The sequence below is a fragment of the Podarcis bocagei genome, assembly GCF_964188305.1.
Source record: "Podarcis bocagei genome assembly, chromosome: 5".
NCBI lineage: Eukaryota > Metazoa > Chordata > Lepidosauria > Squamata > Lacertidae > Podarcis > Podarcis bocagei.
Window position 1 is genome coordinate 98,857,355 of NC_138129.1, and position 25,135 is coordinate 98,882,489.

A 25,135-nucleotide genomic window follows, 5' to 3' on the forward strand; every position below is an offset into this window, starting at 1 on the left:
TAGCATCATATTTTCCTCTTGGAACTCCATCCCACATGATTTTTTTAATGAGAGCTCCCCTCCCAACCACCAGAACCTTGTGGTCTCCAGAAACCCTTACGCAAAGGTTTTGCAAGGGCTACTAGCAGCTGAATCCACAGCAAAGGACATTTCTATACACTGACATCAACCCTGGGATGAAATCCCTCTACATCGTAATCCAATAATAGATTTATTTTAAAAAAATTCTTGTCCCTTGGAAGATGCTTCAAGGAATGTCCTCATATTTATATATGTAAAGGGTACATAATACATGATAGTTTACTGTGGAATTTAACATGTAACTAAGAAGAGTTATAAGGTTCGCATACTTTCCGAGTTAGATCAGAGAGAACCAGGCATAAATATACTGAAGTCTGGGGATGAATTTAGGAGAGCAGGCCTCTGATCCCACTTTACCTTGGTAATTGGGGTCATTCTGGAAAATGGCATTGAGAAAGCCACCCTTTCAAACCTCAGTTCCTTGTCTGTAAAATGGAAATTTAGTGTAGAAACGGGACATGCAGCAAAACATGGCTGTACATTCTCATGCCCTAGGCACCATTCTCTCCTTTTTCTTAAATTACATTCTTTGAGAAATCCAACATTAAATCGCCAATAAGCTCCCTCAATATATTTGTAAGCACATTTGTCATAATTATTTCTCTTCTATCTCATAATAAGCATAGCTTTGAAGCCTCAAGATCTGCCGATCTCTAATTTAAGAAGAAGAAGAAGAAGAAGAAGAAGAAGAAGAAGAAGAAGAGGAGGAGGAGGAGGAGTTTGGATTTGATATCTCGCCTTTCACTCCCTTTAAGGAGTCTCAAAGCAGCTAACATTCTCCTTTCCCTTCCTCCCCCACAACAAACACTCTGTGAGGTGAGTGGGGCTGAGAGACTTCAGAGAAGTGTGACTGGCCCAAGGTCACCCAGTAGCTGCATGTGGAGGAGCAGAGACGCGAACCCGGTTCCCCAGATTACGAGACTACCGCTCTTAACCACTACACCACACTGGCTCTTAAGGATATCACTGACCTACTTTACAGAATTGTGCAGGCAATAGTAGCGGTCAAGCACAGAGTTCCAAGGAACCCCAGTGGTGAGAAGGAAAGCAGAGGACTAAGTTCCCCCTTTGGTGTGATCAGACAGGTTGGACGTGAACCAGCAGAGGACAGAATCAGGGAGACCTGCAACGTAACAGGAATAAAGGCATGAATATTAAAGGTAATGGAAAAGTTGTGGTTGATGAGGAATGAGTAGAGGCATATAGATTTGGCAGTGTAAAGGACCTCACTGATTTTCAGGAAGGCAATTTCAGTAGAGTGCAAGGAATAAAAGCCAGATTGGAGTAGGGCAAACGAGAAGTTGGCAGAGAAGAAGTTGAGACAATGGAAGTAAGCAGCCAACATGCTGCAGGAGTTTACAGATAAAGAGTAGAAGGGAAATTGCGCAGTCGTTGGAGAAGATGTTTGGGTTTGTATTAAAAAACACACATACAAGAGAAACAGTGGCATGTCTGAATTAAAGGGAAGGCACCAAAGGATACCTGGGTTATCAACCCCTCACCATGGTATAGAGCAGAAGAAATAAAGGATCGAAGGAGGTACCAGAGAAGGAAGAGGGAGAAGACAAAGCTAGAGAGGTCTGAGTGGATGGAATACATTTTGCTACTGAAGGAGGCAAAATCTTGACTAGAGAGTGAAGAGTCAGAGGCCTTAGGAGGGCATCAAAGACAGAGGAGAGGTGCTTGGGATTCCTAGCCTTGATCATGAGATGGGGTTATATTGCTTAGTGGAGCTGGTATAGCTCAGTCGGTAGAGCAGGAGACCCTTAAGCTCAGGGTCGTGAGTTCCAGCATCACACTGAGCAGAATATTCCTGCATTGCTGGGGGTTGGACTATATGACCATCTTGGTCCTTTTCAGCTCTACAGTTCTATGTTTCTATGACTTACGAAAGCTAGACTGGGGGTGGTGGACAAAGAGCAGCCAACTCTTTATCCATTTTCTAAAGTTGTTCAGTTGCTCAAGAACACAAATGAAAACAGCAAATGGAATGAGTGAGCCAGGGCAGGGGAGGAGCAGGCAGTTCACTGCACATGTAAACATATGTGTTATGCATTGAAAAGACGGGTAATTGAAGGTGAAAATTGCAGAGTCTGACAAGCAGGACTAAGGGGTGCTTCCATACTGTCAGGGAACTGACATCGGAGCTAGAGGCGGAGGGAAGGCTCTCAAATGATGCTGGAGAAGGGCCCAGCAGGGAGAGAGGCAGCTCAGCAGATGGGGAAACAATTCAGCGCAACACCAGGAATAAAGGGGGGGCTGATGGGGGAATCGGCGAGAGGGCTCCAGGACTCTTCACTGGACACCAGCGGGGAGAGCACGGGTCCTCCGCTACCCACGCCCTCCCTGCGCAGAAGACTTCTGCGCAGAGAGAGTAGGAGGAGACTGGGTGTCAAACAACTTTTATGTTGGAAAAGGTTTAAGAAACGCCCACTGACGGATTCTGCTAGCGACTGAGGCAGCCACGAAGTGAAGGGCTGTCCAGACTGAAAGGTTTAGCAAGGCAACAAAGCCAGGAGAGGCGGCAACTTACGCACGAGCAACCCATATTCATTACACATACTGCCACTATTTTTTTGTGTGGAGGGTGGGGGAATGTTCAATCACATACCAGCATATTCAGGTTGTACCTAGTCCTGCAGAACAACCCTATTTCCCCCCAAATGGACTTCTTGTGAAAAGAAAAGTTTAAAGAAAATGCACTGGAAAATGTGGGGTAGTGTTTTGTTGCCTCATCATCTAACCTCTCTGCAAACAAATCACAATAAGTGCAGGTTTGCAGCCAAAGTTTGAGTAGCAGAGAGCAAAATGTTACTCACGTGTTCTGCAGTGATCTCGTCAACAATACACCCAACAATTCCTATTGAATAGGGATTTCCAGTATTTGGACAATTGCATTATTACTGAGAGTTCCAGGAAGGCATCGTGGCTGGTTAGTCATTTCTGTTGAGACTCTGTCAACAGAGATAATTAAGTGGTGATTAACAATAGCTACCATCTATCATATTATCTCTGACGAACATAGATAACAGGGAATAAATTCCAAATGCTCTGGATTACTCCCTGCTGTGGGACCAAGAAATCTTTGAGGACCACAGACAGGTGAGTGACCAGGAGCAGAAGAACCATAAACTTACCCAAACACCACTTCATAGCCCTAGAGGTCAGTATTTATTCTGCGTGCAATTTCGATTGAATCTAGAAGAAAAAGCTACTAAGTCTCTTGCAACACTTTCAGGTTAAGAACAGACCTCCAGAACGAATTCAGTTCTTAACCTGAGGTACCACTGTATATGGAATCCATTCTTTCAAATACTGTTCTTCTTTGGTGATCATTTGTAGCCGAGTAATACTGTCTTCCGCGAACACGGTCTTAACAGTGAGTCCGTAAGTGACTGTGGAGGCCAATTCTGTTTTGTTTTGTTTTTAAATAATATTTATTAGATTTCCAACAAATTAAACACAACACTACAAAAAACCAAAAAAGAAAAAACATACAATACAAAATAAAAGAAACAAACAAAACAAAACAAAAACCATTTAAAACACAATCCAATTTCAACATCTTATCTTTCTTTCCCTTATTTCCTCAGCCTCCTCACACCTCCCTTTTTGTATTCCACTTCTGTTAATTGTTTCAGCAATTCCTTTCCATCTTCCTCTGTTTTCTATCCTATAATTGTCTTAGCACATTCTAACCATATTTTTCCCTTTAAAGCTCTATTAATCTATTTACAGTGGTGCCTCGCAAGACGAAATTAATTCGTTCCGCAAGTCTCTTCGTCTTGCGGTTTTTTCGTCTTGCGATGCACGGTTTCCCATAGGAATGCATTGAAAATCAATTAATGCGTTCCTAGGGAAACCGCCTTCGGACCAGGTCCGGGGACAGTCTGTCCCCGGACCTCTTCTGAAGGCTGGGGGGGGGGGACAAGGGCTTTTCTTCCCACCCCCAGCATTTTAAAAAACCCCGGGACAGTGGAGGACTTCTCCGCTGTCCGGGGCGATTTAAAAGCCCCTGGGAAGGCAGGCAGGGGGGACAAAGACTTTCGCCCCCTGCCCGCCTTCAGAAGGTGTTCCCGCCCCCCGCCCCACTTCGGAACAGCTTTCCGAAGTGGGGCGGCGGGGGCAGGTGTCCCCGCCCCCCGCCCCACTTCGGAACAGCTTTCCGAAGTGGGGCGGCGGGGGCAGGTGTCCCCGCCCCCCCTCCCCACTTCGGAACAGCTTTCCGAAGTGGGGCGGCGGGGGCAGGTGTCCCCGCCCCCCCGCCCCACTTCGGAACAGCTTTCCGAAGTGGGGCGGCGGGGGCAGGTGTCCCCGCCCCCCCCGCCCCACTTCGGAACAGCTTTCCGAAGTGGGGCGGCGGGGGCAGGTGTCCCCGCCCCCCCGCCCCACTTCGGAACAGCTTTCCGAAGTGGGGCGGCGGGGGCAGGTGTCCCCGCCCCCCCTCCCCACTTCGGAACAGCTTTCCGAAGTGGGGCGGCGGGGGCAGGTGTCCCCGCCCCCCCTCCCCACTTCGGAACAGCTTTCCGAAGTGGGGCGGCGGGGGCAGGTGTCCCCGCCCCCCCTCCCCACTTCGGAACAGCTTTCCGAAGTGGGGCGGCGGGGGCAGGTGTCCCCGCCCCCCCGCCCCACTTCGGAACAGCTTTCCGAAGTGGGGCGGCTGGGGCAGGTGTCCCCGCCCCCCCTCCCCACTTCGGAACAGCTTTCCGAAGTGGGGCGGCTGGGGCAGGTGTCCCCGCCCCCCCTCCCCACTTCGGAACAGCTTTCCGAAGTGGGGCGGCGGGGGCAGGTGTCCCCGCCCCCCCTCCCCACTTCGGAACAGCTTTCCGAAGTGGGGCGGCGGGGGCAGGTGTCCCCGCCCCCCCTCCCCACTTCGGAACAGCTTTCCGAAGTGGGGCGGCGGGGGCAGGTGTCCCCGCCCCCCCTCCCCACTTCGGAACAGCTTTCCGAAGTGGGGCGGCGGGGGCAGGTGTCCCCGCCCCCCCTCCCCACTTCGGAACAGCTTTCCGAAGTGGGGCGGCGGGGGCAGGTGTCCCCGCCCCCCCCTCCCCACTTCGGAACAGCTTTCCGAAGTGGGGCGGCTGGGGCAGGTGTCCCCGCCCCCCCTCCCCACTTCGGAACAGCTTTCCGAAGTGGGGCGGCTGGGGCAGGTGTCCCCGCCCCCCCTCCCCACTTCGGAACAGCTTTCCGAAGTGGGGCGGCGGGGGCAGGTGTCCCCGCCCCCCCCCGCCCCACTTCGGAACAGCTTTCCGAAGTGGGGCGGCGGGGGCAGGTGTCCCCGCCCCCCCTCCCCACTTCGGAACAGCTTTCCGAAGTGGGGCGGCGGGGGCAGGTGTCCCCGCCCCCCCTCCCCACTTCGGAACAGCTTTCCGAAGTGGGGCGGCGGGGGCAGGTGTCCCCGCCCCCCCTCCCCACTTCGGAACAGCTTTCCGAAGTGGGGCGGCGGGGGCAGGTGTCCCCGCCCCCCCTCCCCACTTCGGAACAGCTTTCCGAAGTGGGGCGGCGGGGGCAGGTGTCCCCGCCCCCCCTCCCCACTTCGGAACAGCTTTCGGGACAGGGGGAGATTTTAAAATGCTGGGGGTCGGCAGCTAACGCTTTGCTCCCGACCCCCAGCATTTTAAAATCTCCCCGGGACAGAGACTTCTCTGCTGTCCCTTGGAGATTTTAAAATGCTGGGGGTCGGCAGCGAACGCTTCGCTCCCGCCCGCCAGCATTTTAAGATCGCCCGGGGCAGGCGGGGGGGGAGGCAGGTGGGGGGGAGCAAAGACTTTTGCCCCCCGCCGGCCTTCAGAAGAGGTCCTCTTCTGAAGGCCGGCTGTGGGCGAAAGTCTTTGCTCCCGACCGCCAGCATTTCCCTATGGGCTTTCGTCTTGCGATGCAAGCCCATAGGGAAATTCGTCTTGCGAAGCGCCTCCAAAACAGAAAACCCTTTCGTCTTGCGGGTTTTCCGTCTTGCGAGGCATTCGTCTTGCGGGGTACCACTGTATACTTAATTCCTTATAGCATTTCTACTAAAGCCATATAACTTCATTCCAACATTTTTTTAACATTCATTAATTTTACAGTATTTCTGTAAATAGTCTTTAAACTTTTTCCCGTCTTCTTCCACCGACTCTTCCCCCTGGTCTCGGATTCTGCCAGTCATTCCCGCCAATTCCATGTAGTCCATCAACTTCATCTGCCATTCTTCCCTGGTGGGTAAATCTTGTGTCTTCCAATATTTCGCAATGAGTATTCTTGCTGCTGTTGTTGCATACATAAAAAAAGTTCTATCCTTCTTTAACACCAATTGGCCGACCATGCCCAGGAGAAAGGCCTCTGGTTTCTTAAGGAATGTATATTTAAATACCTTTTTCATTTCATTATATATCATCTCCCAGAATGTCTTAATCCTTGGGCACGTCCACCAAAGGTGAAAGAATGTACCTTCAGTCTCATTACATTTCCAACATTTATTATTGGGCAAATGATAGATTTTTTCAAGCTTGACTGGTGTCATGTACCACCTGTAAATCATTTTCATTAAATTTTCTCTCTTTTTTTTATAAGATATTTATTAAGATTTTCAAAAAATTACAAAAGAAAAATACAAAAGAAAAATACAAAAGAAAAATAGTTAAAAAACAATTCAGTCTTTCCATCACATATTTTTCATTTGCTTATTTCCCGGACCTCCTCACGCCTTCCTTTTCTGTATTCCAGTTCAAATTGTTAATTCAGCAAATCCCTCCCCTCTTCATTTTCTCTTAGGGCATTACATGCCGTAAATTTCATACCTGTGGTCAATAACCGTTCCCAGTCAGCCATCATTATGTTATGTCCAACATCTTGTGCCCATTTAATCATAACTGATTTCACCGTTTCATCCTGAGTGTTCCATTTCAACAGCAAGTTATACATTCTTGACAAATTCTTGGTTTTTGGATTTAACAATTCTGTTTCCAATTTTGATTTTTTCCACCTGGAAACCAACTTTTTTGTCCAAATTGTATGCCTCTATTATTTGATAATAATGGAGCCAATCTCGCACTTTGTTTTTCAATTTTTCAAAGCTCTGCAATTTTATTCTCTCTCCATCTTGTTCCAGAATTTCCCAATATTTCGGCCATTTGGCCTCCATATTGAGTTTTTTCTGTGCCTTCGCTTCCATTGGTGACAACCATCTTGGGGGTTTTTTTCCTAACAAATCCTTATATCTTATCCAAACATTAAACAATGCTTTTCTAACAGTATGATTTTTAAATGCTTTATGTACTTTTACCTTATCGTACCACAAATATGCATGCCAACCAAATACATTGTTAAAACCTTCTAAATCCAACACTTCAGTATTTTCAAGAAGCAGCCATTCTCTCAGCCAGCAAAAAGCAGCTGATTCATAATAAAGTTTAAGGTCTGGCAGGGCAAATCCACCTCTTTCTTTAGCATCCGTTAATATCTTAAATTTTATTCGAGGCTTCTTGCCCTGCCAAACAAATCTAGAAATATCCTTCTGCCACTTCTTGAAACAATCCATCTTATCCAAAATTTGCAATGTTTGGAACAAAAATAACATCCTTGGCAGCACATTCATTTTTATCACAGCAATTCGGCCTAACAATGATAACTTCAAATTTGTCCATATTTCTAAATCCTTTTTCACTTCAGTCCAACATTTTTCATAATTATCCTTGAATAAGTTCACATTTTTAGCAGTCATGTTAACCCCTAAGTATTTCACTTTTTTAACCAATGTTAGTCCTGTCTCCTCCTGAAACTTCTCTCTCTCATTCATAGTTAAATTTTTCTCTAGAACCTTGGTTTTCATCTTATTCAACTTGAAACCTGCAATCTGTCCAAATTCTTGAATCAGTTCCAATACCCTTTTAGTGCTAGGTTCTGGCTCCTGTAAAGTCAATACTAAATCATCAGCAAATGCTTTCAATTTGTACTGTTTAGCTCCCACCTATATACCTTTAACCTCTTTGTCCTTTCTAATCATGTTTAGCAAAACCTCGAGGACCGATATAAAAAGCAATGGAGAAATTGGGCAACCTTGTCGTGTCCCTTTTTCAATCTTAAACTCTTCTGTCATCACATTATTCACAATTAATTTTGCCTTTTGTTCTGAATAAATTGCACCTATACCATTTTCAAAACCTTGTCCTACCCCCATCCCCTGTAGATTCTTCTTCATAAAACTCCAAGAAATATTGTCAAAGGCTTTCTCTGCATCCACAAATATCAAAACTGCTTTAGTATTAATATTCACTTGTGGAGGCCAATTCTGGATCCCCACATCCTTCCGCAGTGGGGACATTGGATTCCGGGCAGGAGTTGATCACTGTGAGGGTTTGCCAAGCGTGCCTTCCTCTTAGCACATGTCTTCCTTTCGTCCTGAGTTCGAGCGTCTTCAAAGCACATGACACCTTTGGTAAAAGCTGTTCTCCAATTGGGGCACTCGCAGGCTAGTGTTTCCCAGTTGTCGGTGTTTATACTACATTTTGAAAGATTTGCCTTGATAGAGTCTTTAAACCTCTTTTGCTGACCACTAGCATTACGCTTTCCATTTTAAAGTTTGGAATAGAGTAGTTTCTTTGGAAGACAAGAATCAGGCATCTGAACAACATGACCAGTCCAATGAAGTTGATGTTGAAGAATCATTGCTTCAACACGGGTGATCTTTGCTTCTTCCAGTACAGTCATACCTCATGTTACGTTTGCTTCATGTTACCTTTTTTCAGGTTGGGTCCCGCGGCGACCAAAAGTACCGGAAAGGGTTACTTCCGTGTTTCGCCACTCGCGCATGCGTAGAAGTGCTAAATAATGTCAACATGATTCATGGTGTCAACATGACTGTGATGTGTTACAAGTCATTAACTCCAAGCCTCATGGCCATGCCTCAGAAAACACAAACCACCCCAGCTTTTCAGAGCTGGCTATCGTGGCTTTAATCTTTGTGCATTGCTACGCCTGATGGCTGAACCGTATAAAGCGCTGACTTTTATATATCTATTTTCACTGCCAAATGTTGCAGGGGGCCATTTTCCGCAGTTTGGCGCTGCTTTAGAGTTAATCGGATGACGTCAGGTTTTCGGTTAGAGCGCCAAAGGCTCATTTTGTGGGGCGCTGTGAAACGTGTGCTTTTCACTGCTAAACACTGCACGGGCCATTATGCCAGTGCTCAGTGCAGGAATCCCTTTCCCATAATATCTTATACATTTTAGACAGCACTTTTACATTATGCAACAGGTCTCTCTCCAGTTGTAATATTTGGCAAAATCTTGATCCTGAGGGTTAGGGCGCCGAGGGCTGATTTTGTGGGGTGCAGGAAAACATAGTGTTTTCACTGCCAAATGTTGCATGGGGCCTTGTTACAGCATATGGCTCTGCTTTGGAGTTAGTCGAACAACCCCAGTTTTTTTGGCGAAATCTTGAAACTACTGTTTAGTGTGCTGATGGCTCGTGTGGTGTTTTTTTTTGGGGGGGGAGCTGTGAAATATATTTTTACAGGGGCTCTTCCTGGAGCACCGCTTTGGAGTTAATCGGATAATGTCATATTTTTGGCGAAATCTTTACCCTGCAGGTAAGGGTGTCGAGGGTTCATATTGTGGGGCGCCATGAAATGTAGTTTTTTCACTGCCAAATGTCACATGGGGCCTTCTCCAAGCATTTGGCGAAACATAGTGTTTTCTCGACAAAGTTGCAGAGGCTTTCCCCCGCAGCTTAGCACCCTTTGTAATGATTCGGCTGACCTTGGATTTTTGGCGATATCTTAACCCAGCAGGTTAGGGCGCTGAGGGCTCATTTTGTGGGGTGCTGGGAAATGTAGTGTTTTCTTTTTCCCCCCAAAAAAATTATTGTTTTTTTCACAAACATTTAAACACACAGACAAATAGACAAACAAACATAAATCATAACCTTATTAAGACTAATCTAATTAACATTGTTAAGTGACTTCCTCGTATCCCCCTGGTTGGATTTCAGTGCATATCATTTTAATGGTTTTCCAAATCAATATTCTTATAAAATTAACTTAATCACTTAACATCTTTCTTACTTCCCAGTTCAGTATTAAACATATTAATTCATCACATATTACATATTTAAATCCTAAGCCTATCCGCTATATGCAAGCTTTTTCCAATTAATCTAACTTAACATATTTAACTAAATAGTCATTAAATTTCGTCCATTCTTCCTGATACTCCTCCTCCTTCTGGTCAGGGACTCTTCCAGTCAGATCGGCTAGCTCCGAAAAATCCATCATCTTCATCTGCCATTCTTCCACTGTTGGTACTTCTTGCGTTTTCCAGTTCTTAGCTAACAAAATTCTTGCTGCAGTTGTGGCATACAGAAATAATTTAACATCTTTTGGGGGCAATTCTAAACCTGTTATTCCAAGAAGAAAGGCCTCTGGTTTCTTTATAAATGTATATTTCAACTTTTTTTTCAATTCATTATAAATCTTTTCCCAGAAGTCTTTCACCTTGGGGCAGGTCCACCACATATGATAGAAGGTACCTTCTTTTTCTTTACATTTCCAGCAATGGTTATCACAGTTATGATAAATCTTTGCTAATTTAACAGGGGTCAGATACCATCTATACATCATTTTCATTATGTTTTCCTTTAGTACAGTACATGCAGTGAACTTGACCCCTTTCTTCCACAATCTTTCCCAATCCTCAAACATTATGTTATGTCCTACATGTCTTGCCCAATCTATCATCACTGATTTAACTTGTTCATCCTTTGTATGCCACTCTAAAAATGGGAAATGTAGTGTTTTCACCCCCACCCCACCCCAATGTTGCAGGGGGCATTCTCTGGGTGTTTGGTGCTGCTTTGGAGTGAATCAGATGACACTGGACCTTTGGAGAAATCGTGACCCTTTGGGTTAGGGCACTGAAGCCTCATTTGGGGGGGCACCATAAAACGTGGGGTTTTCGCTGCCATGGATCACAAAACGGCTGCTGTTTTGTGCAAAGCTGGTAGATTGAGAAATTTGTATTTTATTTTTATTTTAAAAAAGATAAATTAAAGGTGTGTGCTTACAGGTAAACAGATACCAGTGTGCATGCCCATTTTTTATTTTTTTATTTTTTTTGAGTTTGACCCTTTTCTCTTTATTATTATTTTTTGTTTTTTATAAAAAATATTTTATTAAGGGTTTTCTTGTTTTACAGTGTAAGTGTAATGCCTCGTATTTTTTTTCCCATGTAACATTTTTACAAATCCCTTTCATTTGTTGAGGCATTAGGGGGAGAAGAAAAAAAGGGGGGAAATAAAGGGGGTGGAGGGAGGGGAGATGGATGGGGGTGGGGTCGGGTAGCGGTGTTTCTATTATGCTTAATGTATGTAGAGTTTGGTGTCAGCATGCTTGTGTTGTTCACTTGTGTTCCTTTGGTGGTGAGAGAGGTTGGGGTTGGCCTAGGGTGTGATTGTTTGTTTGTGACTGGCTGTGGTGATCTTGGTTTTCGTGTGTGAGTGAGGTGGGTGGGTGTTTTGGATCAGCTTAGCCATATTGATTTGTATGCTGTTGGTGGGTTATTGTCATTGTCCTGTTGGGCTGTGTATGTGATAAAGGGGAGCCATACCGGGGTGAAGGTGTCTTCTTCTGTTTGTCCCCGTGTCAGTTTCAGTTTATTAGTTAATTTTTCTATTCGGCTGTTTCCCATACTATTTGGTACCATTGGTCCATGCTTACTCCTGACAGGTCTCTCCAGTGTCTGGTTATGGTGTTTCTGGCTGCTGAAAGTAGGTGGGTTATGAGTTCTTTGTGGTGTAACTGGGCATTGTTGTCTTGGAAGATGTTTAGTAGGGCCAATTCTGGGGTGAAGTCTAATACTTGCTTAGTTATTTTACATATTTCTTGTATGGCTGTTGTCCAGAATAGTTGGATTTTGGGACACTCCCAACACATGTGGAGGTATGTGCCTGTGGAGGTGCACCCTCTCCAGCATGTTGGTGAGGTTCCTGCGTGTATTAGCGCTAGTTTCCTTGGTGTTAGGTACCACCTGTAGGTGAGTTTCAGTGTGAGTTCTTTTCTTTTCATTGATATGGATTTAAAGGGGGGTTTAGACCACATTCTGGTCCATTGAGTGGGGTTAATCTCATAGCCTATGTCATTCTCCCATTGTTTTTTGATTGTGTCTAGGGGATTTGCGGGATTTTGGAATAGTATTTTGTATATTGCAGATACCGTCCCTTTACCGTTTCCCTTTGTTGTTAGGAGGAGGTTTTCGAAGGTTGTCAGGGGCCTACTTGCTGATGATTTTACTGTTGGGTTGTTTAAGAGGGCATATAGTTGGTGTTGTGTTAACCAGGGCATTTGGGTGTCTTCTAGTTTGTCTTGTATTTCTTGTCTTGACAAGGGTTTGTTATTTTTATAAAAGTCTATTAGGCGATATAAGCCTTTGGTTCGCCAGGTTTTTATCTGGAGGTTTTGTGCTGCATGGTGGAATAATGGGTGGTACGCCAGGGGGATTAGTGGGGATGGGGTTGGGGATAGTTTGCCTATTTGCGTTTTCCATGCTTTGAGCATGGTCTGTGTGTACCTGTTAAGTGTTGAGGGAATTTTCTTTAGTTTGTTTGGGAGGAGTGGGTATGTTGTGGTGCAGGTATTTTCAATTGTGTCCCTCTCTAGGTGTACCCATTGTTTTGTCTCATCTTCTAGTATATATGGGATTATATGGCGTATTTGGTTGGCAATGTAATATGCTTCTATGTTGGGGATTCCCCATCCTCCTTCTGAGTTGGGGAGGTGCAGGTATTTGGGGCTTATTCTTGGTTTTTTATGTGAGAAGATGAAAGAGTGTAGTTTTCTCTGCCAACTGCGGAGTTGGGTTGAGGGGATCCAGATTGGGGGGGGGTGGAATAGGTAGGTTAGTTTTGGGAGTGTGATCATTTTGATCATGGCTATTTTGTCTGAGAGAGTGAAATTCATGTTATTCCATCTCTTTAGGTCTTTGTTAGTTTGTTGCCACAGGGGCTTGTAGTTGTGGAGGTACAATTTATTGAGGTTTCTGGTTATTTGTACCCCTGGGTATCTGAACTTGGTGTGGCAAAGTTTTATTTTGGTGACCTTCGTGAGTTCTTTTTGGGTGTGAGGAGGGGTGTTGAAGCACATAGCTTCTGACTTTGTAAAATTTACCTGTAGGCCCGACACCATTGCAAATGTGTTGAGTTCTCTGATTAGGGAGGTTGCTGTGCTTATGGGGTCTGGTGTTGTGACCATTAGGTCATCTGCAAAGAGCCCTAATTTATAGGTTCTGCCTTTTATTTCCACTCCCTTGATGTCTGTGGCTGCTCGGATGCGGATTGCTAAGGGTTCCAGAGCCAGGATAAATAAGAAGGGAGACAGTGGGCATCCTTGTTTCATGCCTCTTTGGATAGCTATAGTATTCGAATCCATATTGTTAGTTCTGCATTTTGCTGAGGCTTGGGAGTATATTTGTTTGAGGATTTGTAGGAAGTTGGGGCCAAATTTCATGTTAGTTAGTACTGCTAATATGTATTTCCACTCTAAGCAATCAAAGGCTTTGAGGATGTCTAGGGACATAATTGTCAATGGGAGTTTAGTTGCCTTGCTGTGTTCGATCAGGTTCAGTAGTTTCCTGATGGGGTCTGTTATATTTCGGCCAGGGACAAAGCCAGTCTGGTCTGGGGCTATTAACTTGTGTAGGAAGATTTTTAGGCGGTTGGCCAAGATTGATGTGAATATCTTGTAGTCTTGGTTTATTAATGAGATTGGGCGGTATGATTCTACTTTGAGGCTGTCTTTTAGTGGTTTGGGGGATGGGGCCCCCTTTTAGGATGTCGTTGAATAGGCGGGTCATGTAGGGCATCAAGGGTTCTTTGAATTTCCTATAGAATTCTGCTGTGAAGCCGTCTGGGCCTGGGGCTTTGTGTGGTTTCAGGTTTTTGAGGACCGCATCTATTTCCTCTGGGGTGATAGGGCTGTCGATGAATTCCTGTTCCTCATCAGTTAGGGTAGGCATGGTCAGTCCTGCTAGAAATGTTCTGATTTTCTTCTCTGGTGGGTTATGGGAGGTGTATAGGTTGGAGTAGAATTCTGCAATTTCTGAGGTTATTTCTTCAGGGGAGAATGTTATGTTGCCGTCTTTTTTGGTGATGCAGTGTATTCTTGTTTTGAGTGCTTTTTTCCTACATCTATTTGCTAGTAATCTGGAATTTTCCCCTCCATATTCGTAGAAACGTTGTTTAGAGTATAGAATGTTGATCATTGTTTTGTTAATTTCTAGGGAGTCTAGTTCTCTCCTTTTTTGTTCTATAAGTTTGAGGAGTTTTTTAGATCCTGTTTGTTTGTAGCGTGTTGAGAGGGCTGTGATGTCTTGTTCTATTTTGCTAATTTTTGAGGAGGTTTGTTTTTTAAGGAATGTTTTCTCTTTTATGCAAGCTCCTCTGGTGACCGCTTTCATTGTGTCCCATAGGAGGGGGGTTGTTATATTGTCTACATCGTTTTCCTTGAAGTAGTTTTGGAGGGTTTTTGTGAGACTCTCTCTAATTTGTTTGTTTGTAGTTAGGATGGGACTGAAGGACCATGATGGGGTGGTTTGTGTTCCTTCTGCTATTCCACTGAGGGGATCAGACCCTGTGTGAATAGAATGCTGTCCAGTCTGGACACTGTATCATGACGTCCCGATTGGAATGTATGGCTGATGTCTCCCGGGTTTTGCTCACCCCAAATGTCGTAGAGACCCCTGTTTTTTAGCATTTTTAGTAACTTGTAAGAGTTCCTAGTTGTTGGGGGTTTCCTTCGGAGGAAGGTTGCCCATGGGGTTCTAGGGTGGATATCTTTCAGGGATATACCTTTCATATTTAGATTGAGGTTCCCTCCTAGGATTGCTTCCCCTTCAGAGAAGGAGAGGAATTTGTTTAGTGTCTTCTGGAAGAATTCTAATTGTTTCGTGTTTGGGGCATATATGGAGCCGATTGTCAGTTTGATTTTGCCATCTAGTGTCCCTTTTGCGAAAATGCCTTTTTTGGCCTTGAGGACTGTTGTGGCAGTGAAGTTCAGGTCTCTACTGAGTATTATGGCTACACCGCGAGCTTTGCCTGAGCCTCGTGCGACCCACTGTTGACTGAAGCAGGGGTCGCTCAGGAGTTTGCTGCCTTTGGGTGGGTTGTGTATTTCTTGTAGGAAGGTGATGTGTGGTTTCATGGTATTTATGAATGAGGTGATGTGTTTTCTTTTGATGGGGTTTCCCAGCCCCCTCACATTTAATGTAATTGCTTTTAGGTTAGCCATCTTGCTTATCTATTATGTGGGGTGATTCCCTGCCAACCCGTTTGGGTTGTCTTGTATCTCTCTCTTCGTGTTGTTTAAAGTACCACTGGGGTTGCGCTGACCTAGGGTGTGGTGGGTGGGGGGCTAATGGGATTAGAGTAAGAATTGGGTTAAAGAGTAGGGGGTAAGTTGTAGAGAGTTTCCTATATGTAGTCATATAGGTGTTTGTTTGGGGTATTTTAGGCCATCTGGCATTTAGCCGGTTGGTCCTAGGTCTCAGCTGGTGTGGAAGGCCGTGTTCAAGGACAGGCCATCCCCCCTGTTGTTTGCGATAGGGGGAGATCAGTGAGACAGTGTGAAGTGACTTTGTAACGTCGCTGTCAGGTATAAGGTTCATAAGCCATGTTGCCAATGTTATGAGCAACATTGTTGGGGTGTTGGGGTGGGGATGTGGGTGTTGGTACGCTCTGGTGCCACCATAGTGCTGCTTGGGTATCAGATTTTAGCGTGATTGTGGGTTGTGTTATTAAGGTTGGAGGAGTTGTTTTCCCTTAGTATGGAGTATGGGGATGTTGAAGGTGTGTGCTTACAGGTAAACAGATACCAGTGTGCAGGCAAGAATCAAGAAAATACAGGTGGTCCCTCTTAACTGACATTCTTAACTGAACAGAACTGAAGGGAGGGGCTGGTTCTGGAGCAAAGCTGTTTAGATTGGGTTTGGGTGGATGCGAAGAGGATGCCTCCAACTTCTTGGGCTTTGCTTCTCAACTTATTCTGCCTTCTGGGACCCCCCAGCCCAAGACCAAACACCTCTTGGATAGGTGAGCATGCAGATATTTTGGGATGTGAGTGTGGGGCAGGATGACCGCGTATGAAAGCTCATTTGAGTACAAGTGCCGGCCCCCCATTTCTCTCCCATGGAGGCCCTGAACTGGCCAGCTCCTTGTTCAGCGCCTCCAAGGGAGAGAAAAGGGAACCTCAGTTACTCTTTGCCTTCTGAGGACAATGTCTCACTCCCAGAGCCCCAAGACTTACGGCTGCTGCTCTAACAGCCTCAGGACACCCAAGGGATCATGAGCAAAGCACACAAGCCCTGCCCGCCGGATATGAAGCACTCTCCTGAGAGAATTGGGGTTTTTTAATTGGCTGAACAGAGTTTCAGCCCTTGGGGAATTTGATTTCTTAAGCATACACCTTCCCCTTCCTTGTGTCCCTGGTGAGAAAAGCCAATCCTGCTCTCTTCCTTTGGTAATTTAATCAGAGGAAAGAACTCTTTCCATGGTCTAATAGATTTGCTGAATCATGAATTCTGCACATGCACAGAGGCTATACCTCTTGAAACCCCAAAGATGGGCAAGATGGGGCATTTCTCTCCACCTGGTTCCACCGGATATTGCTGATGGCCAATGAAAGCCCAAGTAGAGATTTCTAGTGGGGATGTTGCTGTGGTATATTGGAGGAGCAGGGCCAGGGGGCTAACTTGGACACCTGAGAACACAAAAAAGCAGCAGCAAAACAACGACATGTTTCCTTTTAAATGGACCTTCCTGCTGAGTGTAAAGCACAGATCCTCATTTTTAAAGGGAAAAGGGAGAGAAGGCTTCTCCCAAAGTGTTAGCAGGCCACAAATAATGTAACAGTAGAACAAAACAAATGTTCCATTTCATGTGATACAGAATCCTATGTGCAAATCTGTTAGATTGAGAAATGTGTATTAAATATGGGGGGGAAATTAAAAGTGTGTGCTTGCAGGTAAACAGATTGGAGATTTCCTGCAAGATCTCATTGAAGTCTTGCAAGATGTCTAGGAGAGCAAAATATGTATTGAGATTTGGGAGAGATCTTGCATGCTCTTTCAGGGACCAAAGCCATCACTGCTGCAGCGCCAAAGGCAGGTGGCTAAGGGGTGGTGAGTGTCCCACGGGGCGAAATGGGATGTACCCCCCCCCTCAAGCTCATGATTCCAGAACTAACAACTGTCAGTTGGGAGGGCCGGAAGGAAAGGACCCACAGCCCAGGTGGGGCTCGCTAACTTGGGGAGGAGGTGTGTGATTCCTCAGCTGGAGTAGATGCAGGACAGTTGAGGCTCACATGCCTCATCACCGCAGAAGCTATAACTGGAAAGCTGTCCTGGCCAGGCCTGTGGCTCCAGTTGGGAGTGAAACAGATGACGTCTGATTTTGGGCGAAATGTTTTTTTAAAAAAAATTATGATTTTCAAGTTTATACATTTCAATAATTTTGCAGTCATTTTAACATTTCAAAACTTGACTTCCTTCTCCCTCTTTCTGCAGTTCCTTAAATTGATTCTTCATATCTTATGCATATCCAAATTACCTTAATTTCTTCATTTATGCATCTGCTTTAAATATATAATCTTATTAAACTGCAGGTTATTCCAATAATCCTGCCAATGTTCTTATCTGTTTACAGTTTGTAACTACCGGTATTCATTAAACCATTTCCATTCTTTAATAAAAAGTTTGTTCTCTTGCTCCTAGAAACGGTCAGCATGCGACAGAGGCCACATCCTGGGAACGGCTTTGACTGGCCACCTAAACCAGGTGAGGGCAGCCAAGGAGTCTCAAATGCTCAGGAACTTCCCCTGTGTGCAAAGACAGGCTCCAGCAGATTGAGCGGACAAGACCAAGCGTGGGCCCAGTGGTCAAGAAGGTGGTTTCTGCAATGCTGTGGAGGGAAGTGAGGGGCAGATGGGGCTCATCCACCTAGAAAGAAAGCCCATCGAGGAGAAGGAAAACTCTGATCCTAATTTGCCTTGTGGGATATCTTTGGGAGCTGAAAAGGCTAAGGAGTAAACCCTACACAAATCTGGAGTGGAGTCCCTCAGGCGGTTGGATGGCGCCGTTTACAACCCCTTCTGACAACTCCTGCAGCCCAACTGGTGCCTAACTCTGCTTTCCTTGGAGACACATCTGCAAGGCCAAGAGAGGGAGTCTTGTCATCTGGGAAGCCCAGGACCTCCAGACACACTGCGCAGTCTTGCTCCCTGGAGAGGTCCCTTTGGGACTGCTGACACCCTTGCTTGACTTTTGACCTCACCCCCGGAGGCACACTCCATTGCTTCTCAAGACAGACAAATGCCAACATTAAAAAGCTATTTGAAAGAATTTTATTTCATTCACAAAAGACAATCTGGCATGTGATTAGGACAGTGCTTTTCAGACAATGGGTGACACGTTTATTGATCCAGTTTGGAAGTCTCTGTCTTGTCTTCGCACATGCGCAGTTCCATCTAGGAGCAACAAGAATGGAAGGAGCCAAACTGTCGACTCCTGCAGCGAGACTCAGGATTTCCACTCATGCTCACAAACGTAGGAAAAGGCACCGCCTAGGATAAAAGGATGATCACAGAGTAGCATGTTTGTAAAGGAACTTGATTAGAATAATAATAATGATTTTTTTTTATTTTTCTATTTGGGTTTGTGGGGAAGGGGGGGGCTGGGTCTTGGTGGGGAGGGAGATCTGTGCTGGAGCTGCTGGTCTCACTGCTGTCGCTGCCCGGAAGAGAAAATAAGACAAAAGATTTTTAATCTTTCCATTTATTATTATGTTGACAACCCATCTCTCCTTCAAGGATCTTCAGGTGGCTTACGCTATTCTCCCTTTCTTTAATTATACTTATTTCCTCAGTCCATTTCTCTTCCAATATCTCTTCCTCCTCCTCCTCGCAGACCAGGGGGTGGATTTTAGGGGCACGACAGCAGGAGGCCAGCAGCTCGCACAGCCTGCCACACTGGCCATTCTCTCTTTCCACAGCCTTTGAGAACAACTGAGTAGGCATCTAGAGCATCAACTGAACAGGCATGTGGATCAGCTAGTCACTGGGCACAGTCTATTCTTTTGGAGGGGGCTTTCCCCAGTTTCCATTTATAAGAAGTTTGAAAGGTTGCCTCTTTATAAAGTCTGTTTCCTTGTGACGAGAGACCACACTGGAGACTCATAGTGTTTTTGAAATATATAAAGGTAAAGGGACCCCTGACCATTAGGTCCAGTCATGGCTGACTCTGGGGCTGCGGCGCTCATCTCGCTTTATTGGCAGACCGGTCACGTACAGCTTCCGGGTCATGTGGCCAGCATGACTAAGCTGCTTCTGAACCAGAGCAGCGCACGGAAACGCCCTTTACCTTCCCACCGGAGCGGTACCTATTTATCTACTTGCACTTTGACGTGCATTCGAACTGCTAGGTTGGCAGGAGCAGGGACCGAGCAATGGGAGTTCACTCCGTCGTGGGGATTCAAACCGCCGACCTTCTGATAGGCAAGTCCTAGGCTCTGTGGTTTAACCCACAGTGCCACCCGCATCCCTATTATTTATTTATTTATTTATTTATTTAGATACTTGGGTTTTGGGCGAAGGGAGAACTGGGTCTTGGAGCGGGGTAGAGCTGTACTGGAGCTGCTGCCCTCACTGCTATCGCTGCCTGGAAGGGAAATGAAGAGGAAAAAATCTTAATTTTTTCATTGATTATTACATTGATGACCCATCTTTCCTGCAAGGATCTCCAGGTGGCTTGCGTTATTCTCCCTTCCTCCCTTCCTCATCCCATCCCTGAACTCTTCTTGAATCAGGGAGCTGCCTCCCCCCATCCCAGTGATCCAGATTCTCTTTGGCCTCCCTGTTCCTCAAGAACAAAGATCACCATCTCTCACCATCTATATTGGCATCGGTGGCATCCATCCCCTGGTCGCTTGGTCTTACATTAGTTGTTTCCACCTTCACTAAAGATTCCTTCTGATCTTCATAACCATCACTTCATCCTCCCATTTATCTTCCAATATCTCTTCCTCCTCCTCCTTGTAGACCAGGGGATGGATCTTTGGCACGTGACAGCAGGAGACCAGCAGCTCATGCAGCCAATCTTTATAAACTAATCTAACCATGACATGGTTCCCTACGTTTCTGAATCTTGAGGGATAGTAAAAGAAACAGAATACAGAAGGAATTAGGAATCCTACTTATACTTCATATGAAGAAAGTCTCTTCATTACACCAGAAAACGTATTTCCTTTCTCAGAAACTACCTCCTCAAACTAAATATGCTCATCTTTAGTTTTATAGTCCCTCTCCTCTTTTGTCCAGTTCTGCCCCTCCTTTCGGCGCTTTTCTTTTCTTGATTCTCCAATTAGTCCGGCCGTTTCTCCCAGTAACTTTGTTTTCCAGTAACTTCCACTCTTTTACCACAAACAGCACTGACAATCCAAGTCTTTTAACTCAGTCTCTTTCGCTGGGCTCACGCCACTTCAAAGTAAAAAACAAGTTAAGTCCTTGAATTCCGCTTCTTTTAATGGGCTACTACTGCTGCTGCAGAGTGAAATTTGAATCTGTCTTCCTTTTCTTACTGGTACTTGTTAGAGAAATCTTTGCTTATGGTTAAGTATAATGAGAAAGATTTCCAATATATTTAAGATATTTAAGATATTTAAGATAAAATCTCTTTACTCTTTATGTGCTAGTCTTTTGGGTCTGTTTCTGAGCAGTTCACTTTGTATAAATAAGTCTCACAGACCCTCTTCTCCTCAAGCTCTCCTTGTTAGCTTAGTCCAGTAATGAAGGGGATTGGGAAAGTGAGATATTTTGCTGCCGTTCTTACCATTTGGGACTTGGAGGCTTGCTGCTGAGGATTGCTCGTGTCCTTGCGTCTAGGTACTCTCTGTCGACTTACCTCCTGGTTAGGACGTGGGCTTTTTTGATGCTGCCGGACAATGTCAGCCCTGGGCCACGCCCAGAGCCTTTTTTGGGGGTCGTGTAGCCTCCGTGTTGCCCCCCCCAAGTTCCCTCTAACAGCTGCTAGGCGCGGAGAACCCACGAAGCACATCCACAACGGAGGGCGGAAAAACCGGAAGCCCTTACATACCAGGTTTGGGAGGGGGATTTGGTCTGCGATAGGCTTTTTCCGTAGGGACACGGGTGGCCCCAGAGCCTATGGCTTGCTGATCAGAAGGTCGGCAGTTCGAATCCCCGCAACGGGGTGAGCCCCCGCTGCTCGGTCCCAGCTCCTGCCAACCTAGCAGTTCGAAAGCTCAAAGTGGAAGTAGATAAATACCGTATTTTTCGCTCTATAGGACGCACTTTTTCCCCAAGAAAAATTTGGTTTTGTAATTTGGAACTAATGTGATTTGATTGGTTTGCTAATAAAAATTATTTTGTAAAAAAAAAAAATTCAGGGGAAATGTGTGTGTGTCCTATGGAGTGATTGCAGGCTGCGCAGCTAAGCCCAAAGCCAGAACAGGGAGAAGGAGTGCTGCACAGCGCTCCGTCTCACTGTTCTAGCTTGGGGATGGCTGCGAAAAGCCTCCGCAGGGCAGCGGGGTGAAGGCACCCTGCTGCCCTGCGGAGGCTTCAAAGGCCGCCCCCGAAGCCAGAACAGCGAGGCGGAGCACTGCGCAGAGCTCCGTCTCACTGTTCTAGCTTGGGGATGGCTGCGCAAAGCCTCCACAGGGCAGCGGGGTGCCTTCACCCCACTGCTCTGTGGAGGCTTCAAAAGCTGCACTCTGTTGGCTTCAGGCAGCTATCCGCAAGCTTTCGGAGCGCAGCAGGAGTTCCCGCTGCGCTCCGAAGGCTTGCGGATAGCTGCCTGAAGCCTGGAGAGTGAGAGGGGTCAGTGCACACCAATCCCTCTTGCTCTCCAGGCTATGCTTCGTTGGAGAGGCGCTGCACAGTTTCCCCTCTCTGCGCAGTGCCCCTTCAGCGAAGCAGGAGGAGAAATGGAAGGGGCTCCGTTTCTCCTGCCGCTTCGCTGAAGGGACGCTGAGCAGAGAGGGAGAGAATTCCCCCCCCCCGTTCTCCCCCTCCTATGGTCCAGTGCATCTTATGGTCCGGTGCGTCCTATAGAGCGAAAAATACGGTAGGTGCCGTTCTGGTGGGAAGGTAAACAGTCTTTCCGTGCACTGCTCTGGTTTCGCCAGAAGCGGCTTAGTCATCCTGGCCCCATGATCCGGAAGCTGTACGCCGGTTCCCTCAGCGTATAGAGCGAGATGAGCGCGCAACCCTAGAGTCGTCCGCGAGTGGACCTAATGGTCAGGGGTACCTGTACCTTTACCTAGGCTTTTTCCAGATCTGCCTTACTGCCCTATGTTTCTAAATCTTGAGGGAGAGCATAAGAAGCAGAATGCAGAAAGAATTAGACATCCTACTTACACTCAAGAAGAAGAAATCTTCATTTTGCCGGAAAACATCATTACTTCTCACAAACCACCTCCTTTCTCCTGAACTATCCTCAGAAGTTGCTCTTCCCAAAGTCCTCAGCCAAGTCACTCAGCAGGGGGACGTGTCACAATGGAGGACATGACCCTGTTGCTTTAGCTACCTTGCTTAACAATGCAAATTGTTCCCCTTAACATTAATTTTTCAAATACATCTTCCAGTGGGTTTTTATTTTATTTATTTAGGAAAGATCTAGAGCTGGCTTCATCCAGCACGGTGCATTTCTGGACAGGACAGGAAACACCTTGCAAACACACACTTTTCAACATGGCGGTGTCACCAAGGGAAAACACTCCTGGCCTAGACTATGGCTGCTGTTTCTCAATTAATAGTAAAAAATGACCCTTCTCAACATCCTGTAGTAATCTGCCCAGTATTAGGATGGACAGGAGCAGGACTTCACCCTTAGACCTCCTCATCCCCCTGTTTCTTTCTGTTTCTGCCCAGTGTCGTCTGCCAATCAAAAACTTTCCTTAGCTTGCAAGGAAGTGAAATGTTATGAGTTTCTTGGTGCCAGACTCCCCTTTGCCATGAGTTTCTGGGTGCCAGGCACTGAACCCCTGGACACTGAACATCTGGGGAATTGATCTAAGCCATGTTTAAATGTCCCCCAAGCTCTACATTTGATTGTTGGTTATTAAAAACTGATTGAAACCATTTTATTTCATTCACAAAAGAAATTTTGACATGTGATTATGATGACAGTTTATATAATAAAGGTGACACGTTTATTGATCCTTTTTGTAAGTTATTATTTGTCTAACGTATTTTTTATATATATTAATCAGTAAGGGGGTGGGGTGGGAAGCAGTGTTGCATATGAAACTGGTGGGTGGCTGTCATTAATCCAGATCCATTTCATAGAATCATAGAAACTTATAGCTGGAAGGGACCCCAGATGACTAGGGTCATCTAGACCAGCCCCCTGGGATGCAGGAATCTCAGCAAAAGCATCCATGGCAGACGGCCACCCAACCTCTGCTTAGTAACCTCCAAGGAAGGAGAGTCCACCACCTCTCGTGGGAATCTGTTCCAGCGCCAAACAGCCCTTACTGTCAGAAAGTTTTTATGAATGTTTAGTTGGAATCTTTTTTCTTATAACTTGAATCCATGGGTTCGAGGCCTACCGTCTAGAGCAGGAGAAGACAAGCTTGTTCCCTCTTCCATGTGACAGCCCTTCAGATATTTGAAGATGGCTGTCAGATCTCCTCTCAGTTTCCTCTTTTCCAGGCCAAACCTACCCAGCTCCTTCAAGGGTTTCTCTTCAATCTTAGTTTCCAGACCCTTGGTTGTCTTGGTTGCCCTCCTCTGCACACATTCCAGCTTGTCAACACCCTTCTTAAATGATGGTGCCCAGAACTGGACACAGGACTCCAGGTGTGGCCTGACCAAGGTAGGAGAGAGTAGGACTTGGACTTCGTTTCATCAGGACCCTGGACTTCCATAGATGCAACCGAGAACAGCATGACCATTTTCTGCTGCTGCACATTCCTTGTGGCTGAGGCTCAGGGTAACGCCCCCGGGACCTTTCAGTTCATGGTGTCCATGGAGGCGCAGGTCAATTCTGTGTCCAGGGCAGCTGTTGACCAGCTTCATCTAGTACGCAGGCTGAGACCCTACCTGCCCACAGACTGTCTCACCGGAGTGGTGCATGCTCTAGTTATCTCTTGCTTGGACTACTGCAATGCGCTCTATGTGGGGCTACCTTTGAAGGTGACCCAGAAACTACAAATAATCCAGAATGCAGCAGCTAGACTGGTGACTGGGAGTGGCCCCCGAGATCTACATGGGCTCCCAGTATGTTTCCGGGCACAATTCAAAGTGTGGGTGCTGACCTTTAAAGCCCTGAACGGCCTCGGCCCAGTATACCTGAAGGAGCGCCTCCACCCCCATTGTTCTGCCCGGACGCTGAGGTCCAGCGCTGAGGGCCTTCTGGCGGTTACCTCATTGCGAGAAGCAAAGCTCCAGGGAACCAGGCAGAGGGCCTTCTTGGTAGTGGCACCCGCCCTGTGGAACCCCCTCCCACCAGATGTCAAAGAGATCAACAGCTACCTGACATTTAGAAGACATCTGAAGGCAGCCCTGTTCTGGGAAGCTTATAATGTTTGACAGACTATTTTATTTTAATATTTTGTTGGAAGCCGCCCAGAGTGGCTGGGTATACATAATAAATTATTATTATTCTATTATGATGATGACTGTGAGGTGTTACAAGTCATTAACTTCAAGCCACACTACCATGCCTTTGAAGACACAAACCATCCCAGCTTTTCAGAGCCGGCTATCATGGCTTCTTTAATCTTTGTTTATTGCTCCACCATGTGGCTGAATCATATAAAGCACTGACTTTTACATATCTCTTGACCTCTAATTGCAAGAGGATCTCGTTAACTTGGATTATAATCTTTATAAATTGGAGTTGTGGAGCAGGTCCTCGAGAGTGGGGGAGGCCTCCCACCATTCCTCCTCAGTCCAGCCCCTGACAACCATGTGGGTTACGGCGTCGAGGGCTCATTTTGTGGGGCGATGTGAAACGTAGTGCTTTCACCCCCAAACCTTGCAGGGGGCATTCTCTGGGTGTTTGGCACCGCTTTGGAG

At 46.2% G+C, this 25,135-nt stretch overlaps 1 long non-coding RNA gene across 1 annotated transcript in view; it reads left to right on the forward strand.

Moving 5' to 3' along the window:
- Positions 1 to 15,987: 15,987 nt before the first annotated feature.
- The window catches only part of LOC308587144, a 173,094-nt gene continuing 163,946 nt past the window's right edge, over positions 15,988 to 25,135 (forward strand). The window contains exons 1-2 of the long non-coding RNA XR_014008224.1: positions 15,988 to 16,134; positions 17,814 to 19,500. This is a non-coding gene — a long non-coding RNA (uncharacterized lncRNA). The remainder of the gene's footprint in view (positions 16,135 to 17,813; positions 19,501 to 25,135) is intronic.